Genomic DNA, 13,260 nt, shown 5'->3' on the forward strand with positions numbered 1-13,260 from the left:
ATACCAGGCCTGGGCACAGGAAAGTGTATTCTTGTTGAGTGCTTCGCTGAATTCTGAGGGGAGAATCACGAGCTATCATGTTGTGAGTACTAATCACTCTGCAAAGCGCTTCCATCTAGCAGTTAAGCTAGTCCTTGTGACAGGCTGCAAACTGGGCCATTATTGTCTGCACTGTAATCGTGACTAACCTCAAGGTCGGGATGGGCAACTGTCCCTGGGGCTAAGGCAGCAATGAAGGCTCCTTGGGGAGCAATGTTTGGAAAAGCCAACTAGGGGCTGAGGATACAACAACCAACCTGGAAGAAAAAGCAAGCATATGATGCATCTGAGTGATGGAGAAGGAAAAATGGCCACTTTTTCCTAGAGCCTGGAACCAGGGCTGCCACATCAGGAGCCTGTGGCGGAAGCAGCCCTGCCACAAGCCAAGCAAGCCACAGAAGCATGGAGGACATGGGCTGGAGAGGGAAGAAATGAGTTGTAGAAAAGCAGACCATGGTCAGGACTCAGGCCCTTTCTGAGTGGTTGTGTTGGTGCCAGTCCCCTGGGATGTGGGACATTTTCCTCGTGGAGACTGAGGGACTGGGGTGTTTGACAGAAGTTCAGTAGGCCAGTTGACAGGCACCAGGGTGACTGCAGTGGTTCTGCAGAAAGAACAGAAAGGGCATGGCTTCTCAACTCCTAAACAAACACACACACCCCACCCGTCCCTCTCTGGATCACAAGTAATGTGAAGTCTCCTAAAAGCAAGCAGTGGCTCTTATGGCTGTCACTTGTGGCTAAGTCCTCTGGAAGGGCTTCTGTTTGGATGCAGGAAGAAGAAAACCCAAGGGTTCCATGTCTCGTGAGTGGCAGCATCTTGCCCCAGGTTGGGGAGCAATTTCTCTCCGGTAGCTCTGACCTGAACAACACCAATCTACCACCCACACAGGTTTTTTGTTCTTCTCTGGGTAGTCAATGTATCCTGGTCTACTGCAGTAAAATACTTTCATTTTTGGCTTTTTGACATAGTGCCCCACTATGTAGCCCAGGTTAGCCTCTCTGTCTGTCTGACTTAGCCGCTCTTGTGCTGGAACTATAGGCATATTCCACCACACTCAGCAAGGCTAACTTCCATTAGGAGTGAAGAGATGAATTAGATTTCTCGTCCTCATGCCTTCCTGACCCAAATGCCTCAGGCACTTGGTTACCTACAAGAGAGGCAAGGCAAATGGACAGATGCTTCCCTAGCCAGTACCCAAACTGCCTGACAGCTCTCCTGCAGTTTCTTCTGGTGTGTCCTGCTCAGGGGACAAGGCCCATACCATAATACATCATTGGTTTCTGGAGCCAGTGCCTTTTTTTCTCCCCAGGTGGCTGGTGACAAGACAAGGCCCAGGTCTTTATCTCAGGGACCAGAGCAGAAGAGGCAGAGGACAGTGGCTCTGACTTGACAGGACCCACTATGGGGGCCTATTAGAGTACGTCTGATACAAACATGGCATTGCTGTCTCTGAGTGGAAAGCAGGGGCGATAACCCAAAAGTCCCTGTGGATAAATCAAGTGGATGACTGGGCCTGGCAGACCTGGTAGCTGCCAACTACTAGAGAAATGGAACTTTCAGCCCCACTTGCACTGTGTGGCCTGATGTCCTCATTAAGGGGGGAGAGGGTTAGTTTCCTAGAGGAGCATAGATTATTTAGCAGCAGAGGCATAAATAGATGAGTAAATTGAGAGAAAGAAAAATAATGGGTTTCCTGTGAACTCATAAATGTGCTCATTTTCCCGGGTCACAGAACTTTTCAGGCCAATTAAAACTCTGACGACGATGATATCAAAAATAGTAAAGGGTCATTTAGTGTGCTAAGTGCAGAGACAACAGGCTTACCAGGGATGAGTGGCCACAGAGGAGCGATATTCCACACAAATAACACAAAATAGCCATGTCCTTTGTTTAAGACCTCTCACAGAGCACCAGTCAGTTGTGGTGGTCTCTGCATAATGGCTGCTGAGTGCAAGAGTGATGGCACTGGATATATGGCATTTGGCCTGCTTTGCCATAGGGCCTCCCACAGGCCACTGCACTGACAAGCATGTTACAGCTCCAGAGCACCGGGACACAGCATGATCTACCTCACCTTGCAATGGGAACGCAAAAGGGACAACTGTCTGCCATCCTTCGCCATGAAAATAGGGATGCATTCACATGTCTGCAGGTGGTAGGGCTGTGCCTCCCCATTTTACTTGAGAAAGGAACATTTACATGTCCTAATACAGAATAAACAGTAGAGTAGCTGCAGCCATGGGCTGGGAATTCAGAAGATACCAGTGTCCTCTCTGAATATCGCATCTGCAGTGGAAGCAAAGAAGGTACTTGTAGAAGGGGTGCAGGAATAATGTGCTACCTGGAGAGAGTGGGGAGCATGCGTCGATGCCAGGAAGATATGTAACAACACTGAAATAGTTTAGAACAGACTGATGTCTGGTCTCAGTAGTCCAAGTACTTCTCAGTCCAACTGAGGCAGGAAGAAGACTTAAGAGTAGGTTGTGCAACAGGAAGCTGACTAGGTAGGTAGAGCAGGTATATCTGCTGTATGGAGCTGGGACCCCCACGGCTAAAAGAAAGTGTGGGGAGACAGAGATAGGGGGCCAGAGTAAGATTAGTGCTTTATTGGGCTGACCTTTTGGGTCTGGTCTATAAGCCCTCAGGCCTAAATTGTGAGCAACTTAAAAAGGAACAAACTGCATTTCCAGTTATTTAGACAAGGCGTTCTAGTTTCCCTCACTTAAAAAAAAATTAAATATATAAATATTGTGGAAGACTGAGGGAAGGCCACTGTCCAGTTGTCGATTTCATCACCCCAGGTTGACAATGCCAAAGGAGCCCAGCACTCCAGACCCATGGGGGGCTGATAGCAGAACGGGCCTCTGTGGGGGCTTCTGCCATATCGTTTATGTCTTTCTGATTTAGGTTCTCGCAAATAGAAAATTCTTATCAATGTTGGCTTTACTGCCAGTTGAAAAATGCTGGGGAGGAGAAATGTTCCAGATCTGGAAATATCTGTATATATATATGAGACATCCTAGGGATAGGACGTACGGATAAACGTGGAATCCACTTGTTCCTTATACACAGAGCCTGAGACCATTTGCCAGCATAGTTCTGGTGCAACTGTGCTCTGACCACAGCCCATCATATGAGGCCAGACATGAAATACTCCACAGATGTCATGTTGATGTGACATGTGCTTCACGTAGGATTTCAGATTTTTTGGGTTGTGGGGAAAAAAATCTATTATCTTAGCCAGAGTACAGAGGAAAGGAGAGAAATAAAATTTCCAATAGATTGGATCTCAGAATGCATTAGCATTATGGGCCATCTTGCACTACTTAGCTCTCTTCATTAAAGAGGCACTCCACCCAGCTGTTCCCTTTTATCTACATCAGTACAGTGCAAACTTCTTGAAGCTAAGTCAGCTGTATGCTTTGTACATACAACAGTAATTTAATAAGATTCACACTTGCTGTTAACTGATTTAAAAATATGCAAACACGCACATTGATCATTAAGTCATTGGTATACTAACTTTAAAGACAATCAAACCTTATTCATGCTTGTCAACTACTTTAAAATCCTAATGAACATTCTGGGAAGTACTATCATCAAGAAAAAAGCGGACATGGAAACATTTTAATAATTAGTTTCTGAAAAAATGGTGTTTTTTTCTCACTTTAAAGTCTCTGAAAGTTCTATTGTTGGTTTTGATTCTGCTAGGAACTCTGAGAAAACTGTTAGAATACTTTCATATGGTTTGGAGAGTGAGTCATAGATATATGAGTAGCTATATCTTGAAGACAAACTACATAAAAATTATTAGCCTTAAAGACAATTTTGGATATGAATAACATATAAGTTGCAAGCAGCTTGCAGGATATACTGGCACATCCTTACCACAGACAGACTTACTGTACAGGGAGCAGATGCCTACCCCCTTGTCGATATAGTCTGAATTCTGAAAGCAAGTTTTTCAAGCCCTTTAAAAGCATTTATAGATACCTAACATGCCATTAATCATTCCTATCTGTTCATTAAAGCAGTCTCCCTCAGGACCTCTGCTTGCCAGTTTCTCCTCTGCCTGGTTCCTTTTATCTATATATCTGAAAAGGGGGTCCACTTCCTTTAAAATGTCTTTTCTCATTGAGTTCACATGGGTGCATCTTACCAATACGTGTGAATTTTTAGGGTGAAGAGTAAATTAAGTTAGGACCCAGGCCTCCAGGACAGCATCTTGACAGCCCAAAGCAGATGCAAAAGATGTTTCAGAACATCTCGCCTCTACCCTTCCTTGGCCCCTTCTAGTTTCGATTAACTTTCCCATGACCCTGGGAAGAGGGTTTGTAAAAAGGACCTGATTAATGACCAATCATGAATGGTTGGACAGGACCAATAAAATGTTATCTTCGAAAGCCTAATTATAATAGAAATAACCAATCCGAGCACAGCCTGGGGCATAAGAGCACTTAGACACAGAGCCATTTGGAGAGAGAAAGAGACATGGGCGGAGACCCACCTAGAGAAGAGAGGATGAATGACTGACAGAGAATACACCATGGACAGATAGAGGAGCTGTGGTAGTGGCCTTTGAGAGCTAGCTACATCTCATTCCCCATTCTCCTAAACTTCACTCATCACTTTGCTGAGACATAAATCTGAGGAGGCTTCAGCGGTACTGGCAGTGGAGATGCAACACAGACAGGCATTGTCTGCCCTGAGATGCAACACTAAGTAGATGTTGCCTGACATAGGCTGCTACCCTAGGGGTCTCTGCAAGCTGCTAAATCAAAAGGGCTGTGTGGGCTCTGCCCACCCACTGACAGCGACGGCAGAAAATTCTGTTCTCAGAAGGTCAGCAAACACTTTCATTAAAGTAAATGTCCTGCTATCTGTAGGTACACATTTACTGAGACCATCCCCACATCCATGAACTGGGCCTGTTCACACTGTCACACAAACGAAGCTGTAGTGAAGGTGTATGATCAATAGGGCAGCTTTTCGTGACACATCTCCTCTTTTGGAGCAGCTGTATTCCTGGGCTTGGGAGACAACAGCTGGAAAGAGGTAGGGGACAGGGGAAACAAAACAACCCAAACTAAAGAGCAAGCTTCCTTCTTTCCTTCTTTCCCTTCCTTCCCTGAGCATATCTGCTCCATCTTGTTGGTACACCAAGTATTGAGGTGTTAACAGCTCAGATAAGCAGGCCCTAGGAGATATTAACTTACCTTCCATTTACCTCCAGCTAAATTCCACCTTAATTGGCTAGATTCTTAATTGAAATAAGTGATTCACCACTGTGGACCAGTGAACCCCAATAGTAGGAAGATGAAGCAGGATCTGTAGGTTTCCCTGTTTGCTTTGCCATTAAATATTCAATCATGCATTTGTAGGACTTAGATTGTTCTCCCTTTGTCTGGATAGTTGTATAAAGATTGGGCACTCCCCACATAGAGAAATACTGCTCTCAACAGCATGTCTCCCACCACCAGACTCTTTTTCAAAGCAACATTAAGGTGTGGCCTTCATGGATTTAGTAGTGTTTCTACTTAATCATCTTCTTGAGATTCATGGATTTAGTAGTGTTTCTACTTAATCATCTTCCTTTCAGCAGGAAAAGTATGCATTAAATTACTTCTGCAGCTCCCCAAAGAGTAAACCTTACAGGTTTGGGATTGCATGACAATTAAATAATAATTAAAGGAAACTCATGTCATTTGATCAAATAATGCTTTAATCCTTCTATGCACTGTGTATCATTATACACTCTCTGGGAAATGTTGACTTTTTCAGGTAATTTTTATTTCTCATTCCACAGGACAGGACAGAGGTAGAAGAGAAAGGAGCTGGGCAGGCGTCAGGTAAGACAATGGGAGGAAGGATGCCTGGAAAGTCTCTGATAAGAATTCTTTCTCAGCACAGCAGAGAGAAACCCCCAGGTGGTTTTAATGAAAGGGGATAGTCATTGCACACAGATCAAGTTACACAGAACATTTTCTGCGGAATAATTTTCATCTCCCATGAACCCTGAATTCATGGAACCTGCTACCTAGAATAGGGCTAGGTTGGAGTTTATGAATCTTCTTCTGTATGCTACTTAAGACTAGGTTCACTAAGCAATTAGCAGTACATCCAGACCCTCCAGGGAGGCAGTGGAGAACAAGTTTTTCAAGCCCTTTAAAAGCATTTATAGATACCTAACATGCCATTAATCATTCTTATCTGTTCATTAAAGCAGTCTCCCTCAGGACCTCTGCTTGCCAGTTTCTCCTCTGCCTGGTTCCTTTTATCTATATACCTGAAAAGGGGGTCTACTTCCTTTAAAATGTCTTTTCTCATTGAGTTCGCATGGGTGCATCCTACCAATATGTGTGAATTTTCAGAGTCTTAATAAGTAGACAGAAAGACCCTTCTCTTAAAGCTCTCCATGGAAGGCTAACCAGGTAAAGCTTGGTTTTGGAATGCATTAGGAATTATCACACCAGAGAGTCTCCTGTCTGTCTCAACACATGTTGCTTCCTCTGTCTCCCCACACAAAAGACAAGTGTAAATTTAATTCACTTGGTGTTCTAATTGATCTAAATTAAAGGTCTAAGAGAAAGCAGATACTTGATCATTGAAAAGTAGTCAGTGTGAAGGGTCACGCCAGTGGTTAGTTGACCATACCTGTGCCTGAGACTCTCTCATGACTACATTCAGGCCTTGACTGGTTCCTGGATCCATCCATCCCAGCACAGCTAGCAGGGAGGCCCGGAGCAGTGTGAGATGCAGCCAAAGGCCTCCTGGGTGCATTTTGTTGAGTCTGTCAAGAAAATGACAAATGCTCAGCACAAAGCATTGCAAAGTACACAGCGAGTCCACGAGTTAATAATGCCTGCATTTCCAAATCAAATGAACTTAGGTTCAAGTCTCAGTATCAACCTTGCTGCTACTTCTGAGCTTTCATTTACTCATCTCCCAAATGGGGACAATGTTACATGCCTCTCACAGAGGGTGGCTGTAAAAAGTGAAGGAGGTGGAAGAACACAGGAAGAACTCTGACAAGGCTGGACCTTAGGCAGTACCCCACTGCAAATGCTACCTGCCCCCACTGTAGCTACAAGGACAAAGTAGGGTGAGACAGCTGGGTCACCTCCACTGGGCATGTCCATGATTCACTTTCCTAAGAAAGCCTTTGGGGTATAGAGCATCCAGTGAAGGGTCATGAAATGCCCATGGACAATTATGTTTGTAGCCTACATCACCCAAATTTACAAAATGGCAAGTTTCAATTGGCATCCTCAGGAAGGTTTAACAGTTTAGTTTTGTGACCAGTGGTTTCTGCAATGGAATCCAACAGCCCATGATAACAGAATTTCAATAACAGTTAAGGTGTTTCTTGAGGTGCATCTGAAAATATCACTGTCTGAAGTCCTAGAAGAAGAAAAAAGAATCCAAACGATTGAAAGAAACCAGAGTTCCATGCATGGAAGACTAAGGATCCGTGCGACAGATGTTTAACTACTAATCACTCATTCAGCACTGTGTTGAGGGAATAATGACACACAATAGTACATGCATCTAGTTATCTTTACTTTTTTATGGGGGCGGGGGAAAGGTAGTTACTGGAATTTGAACTCAGGGACTCACACTTGCTAGGCAGGTGCTCTCATGTTGAATTACCCCTCCAGCCTTTCTTGTGCTGATTTTTTTTTTTTTTGCCAGTCCTGGGCTTGAGCTCAGGGCCTGAGCACTGTCCTTGGACTTTCTCAAGGCTAGAGCTCTACCACTTGAGCCTCAGCACCACTTCGGCTTTTTTCTATGTATGTGGTACCGAGGAATCGAACCTGGGTCTTCATGCATGCTAGGCAAGCACTTTAACCACTAGGCCAAACTCCCGGCCCCACTGCTGATTATTTTTGAAACAGGATCTTACTTTCTATCCAGGCACATATCTAGAAACCTGGACTATGACCTAACTATTTTAGTATTTCCATTGCAGCTTGGGTGACAAATGCATTTCACCACATCCAGCTATCACTTATCTTCTATCTTATCACTTATCACTATTTTCTGCCTGGGCTGGCTTGAAATTGTAATTCTCCTATCCTCCCATCTCAGCCTCTTAAATAGCTAAGATTACAGGCATGAGCCACAGTTACCAAACTTGGGTAACTGCTTTATTTTATTGTTTTTAAAAGTTTTCTACCATGAGCCTATTCCAATTATAATTTCAGTATCTCTGACTATGAGACAGAGCAACAGAGAATTCATCCTGCAGTATGTGCAACTCTTGCTCTAGGAAACATTAGAGGTTATTGATTTCTGCCTACACCACACAATTCAGTGCTTAATTACATGTGGTCCTTGCTGCATCCTGATTGTGGTATGAGAGTTTCTTGGAGGCTAGCATCCCCCATGTCCTAACCTGAGCTGGGCCAGAGAAACAATTGGATCCTGTAACTTGAAGGATCCATTCCCTGCCAGTTGACTTCCCAAGTCAACCAATAACTGATACTCCAGGCAAGGGTTACTTGTACTAGTGGTATAGCCAGGTCATCAAACAAATCCAAATCTACTCTAACACATTCCAGGTTTGGGGATATATTTTTTTTGGCTGCTTTCCACATCCAAATAGAGCTGCCTCTTTGCATTTGCTTTATGTTTCTTGTTTGACACAAAAATGCCCACAGGGAGAAGGTGGTAGATTAAAACTGTGGGCATAACACACTGCCCCATGAAAAGGCAAGGTTAGAAGGGATGGCTATCTTTTAAGATAAGGTTGTACCTTTGTGCTTAAAACAGTTGAGGCTGCAGCTCCTACATCTATTTCTTCAGTCATCTGTCTTTGACATCTGGCAGTCAGATGCAAAGCAGTCCAGGTGGCTAGTGGATAGAATCTGAAGGTCACAGTCTCTGTCTTTGCTCTTTGCTGGGAACAAAGCAGAGTTCTGCATTATACTGTGGCTTTAGCTGCTACCAGAGGAGGGTTTGTGGTATGAGGAGATCTAGTGCTTTCACTAGGGTGGGTAAATTCTTACAGTGCTAAGGAGGAGGAAGGAAAAACAAACTCACTTTCAGGACTAAAAGAGGATAAAAGTACATTCTTCATATTGCAATAGGTTTTTCTAAAAAATTAACAACTCTCCACTTTCCTTAAACTATTTTCTTCTCAATACAGAACTACATTCTAGAGACTACAGAAAATGGCTATTTTCTGGAGGAAAGGGAGTCCTGGGCAGTAGGCACTGATCCTGAGCTTTTTTGGTAAAGGCTGGCAGTCTATCACACAAGCCACAGCTCCACTTTTGGCTTTTTGGTGGTTATTTGGAGATAAAGAGTATCTCAGACTCTTCTGCCAGGGTTAGCTTTGAACCATGGCCTTCAAATAGCAGCCCCCTGAGCAGCTAGGATTACAAGTGTGAACCACCTGTGCCTCATAATTTTTGCATATTTAAAGAGACAGTCATAATAACTCAAGCCAGAACTAGAAAGACATTGCTTCTTACTCATGTATGAACTTTCTCTATTCATTCACTATCAAACTTTGCTTATGGAGTAAGCACCCATATTAAAATCTAGTCTTCTCCTTTCCCAGGTCTCCTAGTCCAAAGATAAGATTTACAGATGAACCTCCTGCAATTACAAAAAAACACAACTCATAACATCTAGTTATTTCAATTTCAATTCACCTTGCAGATTGAAACCAATTATGTCTGGTGCTTTATTATTAATGGATAGTATCAAGTGATAAAATCCAGTTACTTTCATTTAAAACTTGGCAAGTACAAAATTGCTTAATTCCAGAACACAGACTAGTTTCCTTTTTCTCCTATTCTTTTTTTCCCCTTTTTCAGCAGTACTAGAACTTAGGGCCTAGCCTTTACTTGAATTTCACCCCCATTCCATGATTTTCAGAAATCAGTAACTTCAGCCATGCTATTCTTGAAGCCACACTAGTTTTATCTGCTTTGCACTGAGTTTGCAATTTAAGATTTTATTTCAGAGTTGGGCATGAGTAGTTCACACCTTCTAAGTCCAGCTACTTAGGTGATTGAAATCTGAGGATAACCCTTTCCAGCTTCCACAGGAAAGTTCTGTAAGAATCAATTTCAATGAACCAGAAAAAAAAACAACAAAAACAAAACAATAACAACAAAACCCTCTGGAAGTAGAGCTGTGGCTCAAGTGTTAGAGCACTAGCCTTGAGTGAAAAAGGGATAGTGCCCAGACCCTGAGTTCAAGCTCCAGTACTGGCACATGTGCATGCACCCACACACAGTATTTTATTTAAGGACAAGAAATCCCATGAACCAGCCACTGAAATCGTCCCAGCAACAGTTTCTTTATAAAGTTTAGCTAGGTTTGACCACCATCAGCTTTGCATAATAGACGTGTCTTAGATGTTATTTTTTTTTTACTTATGATGATTGACAACCTATTAGATCTATGCCAGCAACAGCCCCGAAATTTACAACTCGAGTTTCATGACAGTTTGGTTCATAAAAGAAAAATTGATATTGGCTCTAAATCAATTTTGACGATCTGTCTAACAACTAAATAGATACCACCTATTTGACTAACACCTACATAGAAATTATTGTATGTCAGACACCATTCTCAATGCTTTACAGCACTAAGTAATAATCTTCACTTTCCTATTCCTTGAGAAGGATAATGATTATCCCTTCTCCACCTCCTATTCGATGACGGAGGTGACAGAGTTAGCTCTTCCTCAGCTAAAAACAGCTGTTTTTAGTATATTTTAGTATCTATATAGAGACAGATGGAGGCCTGAGACCGAGTGTCTTCTTTCCTCTGGAAGCCTCTGAGAACATCTTCCTTTAGTTTTTCATGGCTCTTGATCAAGGCTAAAGTTGGATTCAAGACAATAGAGCCAGACTGTTACTTTCCTGCACCCTCTCCCAAGGGCAGGTACCACATGGTGTCTCCTCAGCCCTTACCCTTACTGCTGTTCTACTTACAAGCCAAGGGGAAAGAATACAATCACGAGGAAAAAGTCACAAGAAATTACACGGAATTTCCTGTAGCAAGGATGGTCTTAGCATCCGGGAAGTAGAAGCATTGTTAAATGAACAACTCCTCAAACTCAAACTCCCCTACAGGCTTTCAGAGAGAGGAAAGTACACTAACTCCCATTATAGAGTTGGGACTGTGCCATCTGTAAGGTCACATTGGTTATCAATCTTCTTAGGGTAGTCCTCATAGAAAGACTTGAAACTCTTTCTCCCTAAACAGCTCATGAAGTATAATCACCTGATAGTTAAGACATCTTATTTTGCCTGGTGCTGGTGGCTCAGGCCTCTAATCCTTTGCTACTCAGGAGACTGAGATCTGGAGGGTCAAGGTTTGAAGTCTGCAAGACTCCCTTTTGCCATTTGGAAAAATGCTACAGAGGTGTGAGAAAAAAAATAAGTCCAGCAAGAACACAAGGCCCTGAATTTAATCCCCAGTATAAGTGCATACATAAAAGATCTTGCTTTCAACAAGGTACCTCTGAGCACTGAGACTCAACTTTTCCCCAAGGCCAAGAGAATTGCTTGCTGCATATACAATATAGCAGAGGCCAGAAGGCTGAGGTTTGAGACCAAGTCAAGGGCTTGATATAGATTATAATCTCAGCATCCTATTTCCTGGGCAACTGCTTTCTTACATTACTGCAAATTTACATGTAGAGCTTATGTTTGTGTTCTCTTTCTAGATAGATTTTGCTATTGTGAGCCATGAAGGAGCTAATTCCACCAGAACACTCACCCTTGCCTTGTGCAAACGCCAGCATTTGCTGGTATTGTTAAGATAAGCTGATTATTCGTGATGCTGTGTTGTATTTAAAATTACAGATGTATAACAAATCAGTGTTGTAACATTCCAAACACTGACTTGCTTTTTGAAGAAAGTTGAAAAAGGCACAAAATAAGAACACACATTACCATAGGGGGAAAAGTAGGCATTGAACAGAAAATTCTAAACTCTACCCTACCCAAAGAATGCATCAGCCAGTCAAGCTGTCTTTTCTGAACAGGATGAGAGGCCAGTCAGAAGCACAGACATTACACTGGCTTTGGGTTTACAGTGATTCCTATCTATTCTAGAAATTATTTCTGTCGGGAGGATGAAATGCTGGCCCTCTGGATTTGAAGACATTGTTCACCAGTTCTTACTTGGCCTCTTTTCCAGAACACAGGAATACTACCAGACCAGTCATTATAGATTAGCTACACACAAATGACTTCTCTGTAATCAACAAGACCAGAAATTACAAGGCTGATTTGGTAGAACCAAGCAATACCACCCAGACTCTCAAAGGGTAACAGTTCAGATGTGTGAGCCTGCGGCATCTGAATTCCCAAGCTTTTCTAACTGAAAAACCTACCTGCTCGAGCAATCACCTGAAGTGGGCTGCATTTTACATATGACATGTTAACAATCAACAAACAGAAATCAGCTGGAGAACATCAGAGCCCTGCAGTTCTCTTCCAAATGCCTGACCAATTCTAAAGTGGGGGAGGGGTGTGCATATAATCTCTATGGTCATTTTTACTGGGAAGCTTAGAATCCTAGTTTTTATTTATGGGTATTTTTTTGTTTCCAAATTTACCAAGGTAGTCGCTAAAATATTAATTTAGAGAAAAATAGGAATGGAAATATATCAGACTAACTTTGGAGCAAACCATAATAAAATCAAATTGCATTTTATATTAATCACTATATTTTCTAACACTGGATAAGTAGATATTGAAATTATTCTATGCACAACACATAAGTGCACGCAAACAGCTTCCAAATAACTAAACCTTACCCTTCCAACTGTCAGTTAATATCGCTTAAGTATCACATTCTCTTGAATGTAATTCTGTTTTGACATTCCATACGTCATTCGGTGCATTAAGAAACAGATAATGTAAGGAAAGTGATGCTCTTGAAATACCTCTTTAAATATCATTAAATCGGGAAGCACCTGACTGACCACACATAAGCAACACAAGAAGGCTGACTTTGCAGAATAATATCCCAAAAAAGACAAGACAGGAAGAGGTGGACTTGTGAATTCTGACTGTTCAATGTCTCTGGAATACAGTATTAAGGCAAACTACAGATCACAACATAAGAAGCCCAGTTCCCTGCCCCCCAACCTGCAAGGAACAGCCAGAGGAATCAAAGCTCCCCCAAAAGACCAGGAAAATGAGCCACCAACCCCCTCTATGGAAGAAAAAGAGCCTTCCTGGAATTAG

At 42.6% G+C, this 13,260-nt stretch overlaps 1 protein-coding gene across 2 annotated transcripts in view; it reads right to left on the minus strand.

The window, feature by feature from the left end:
* Window positions 1-6,705: 6,705 nt before the first annotated feature.
* The window catches only part of LOC150044866 (sperm motility kinase Z-like), a 185,176-nt gene continuing 178,621 nt past the window's right edge, over window positions 6,706-13,260 (minus strand). For both annotated transcript variants that reach the window (XM_090321143.1, XM_090321142.1), the window contains one exon: window positions 6,706-6,830. The gene's annotated coding sequence lies outside the window, so the exon portion shown is untranslated. The remainder of the gene's footprint in view (window positions 6,831-13,260) is intronic.

The sequence above is a fragment of the Megascapheus bottae genome, chromosome 29 (genome assembly GCF_031878675.1).
Source record: "Megascapheus bottae isolate mThoBot1 chromosome 29, mThoBot2.hap1, whole genome shotgun sequence".
Lineage (NCBI taxonomy): Eukaryota > Metazoa > Chordata > Mammalia > Rodentia > Geomyidae > Megascapheus > Megascapheus bottae.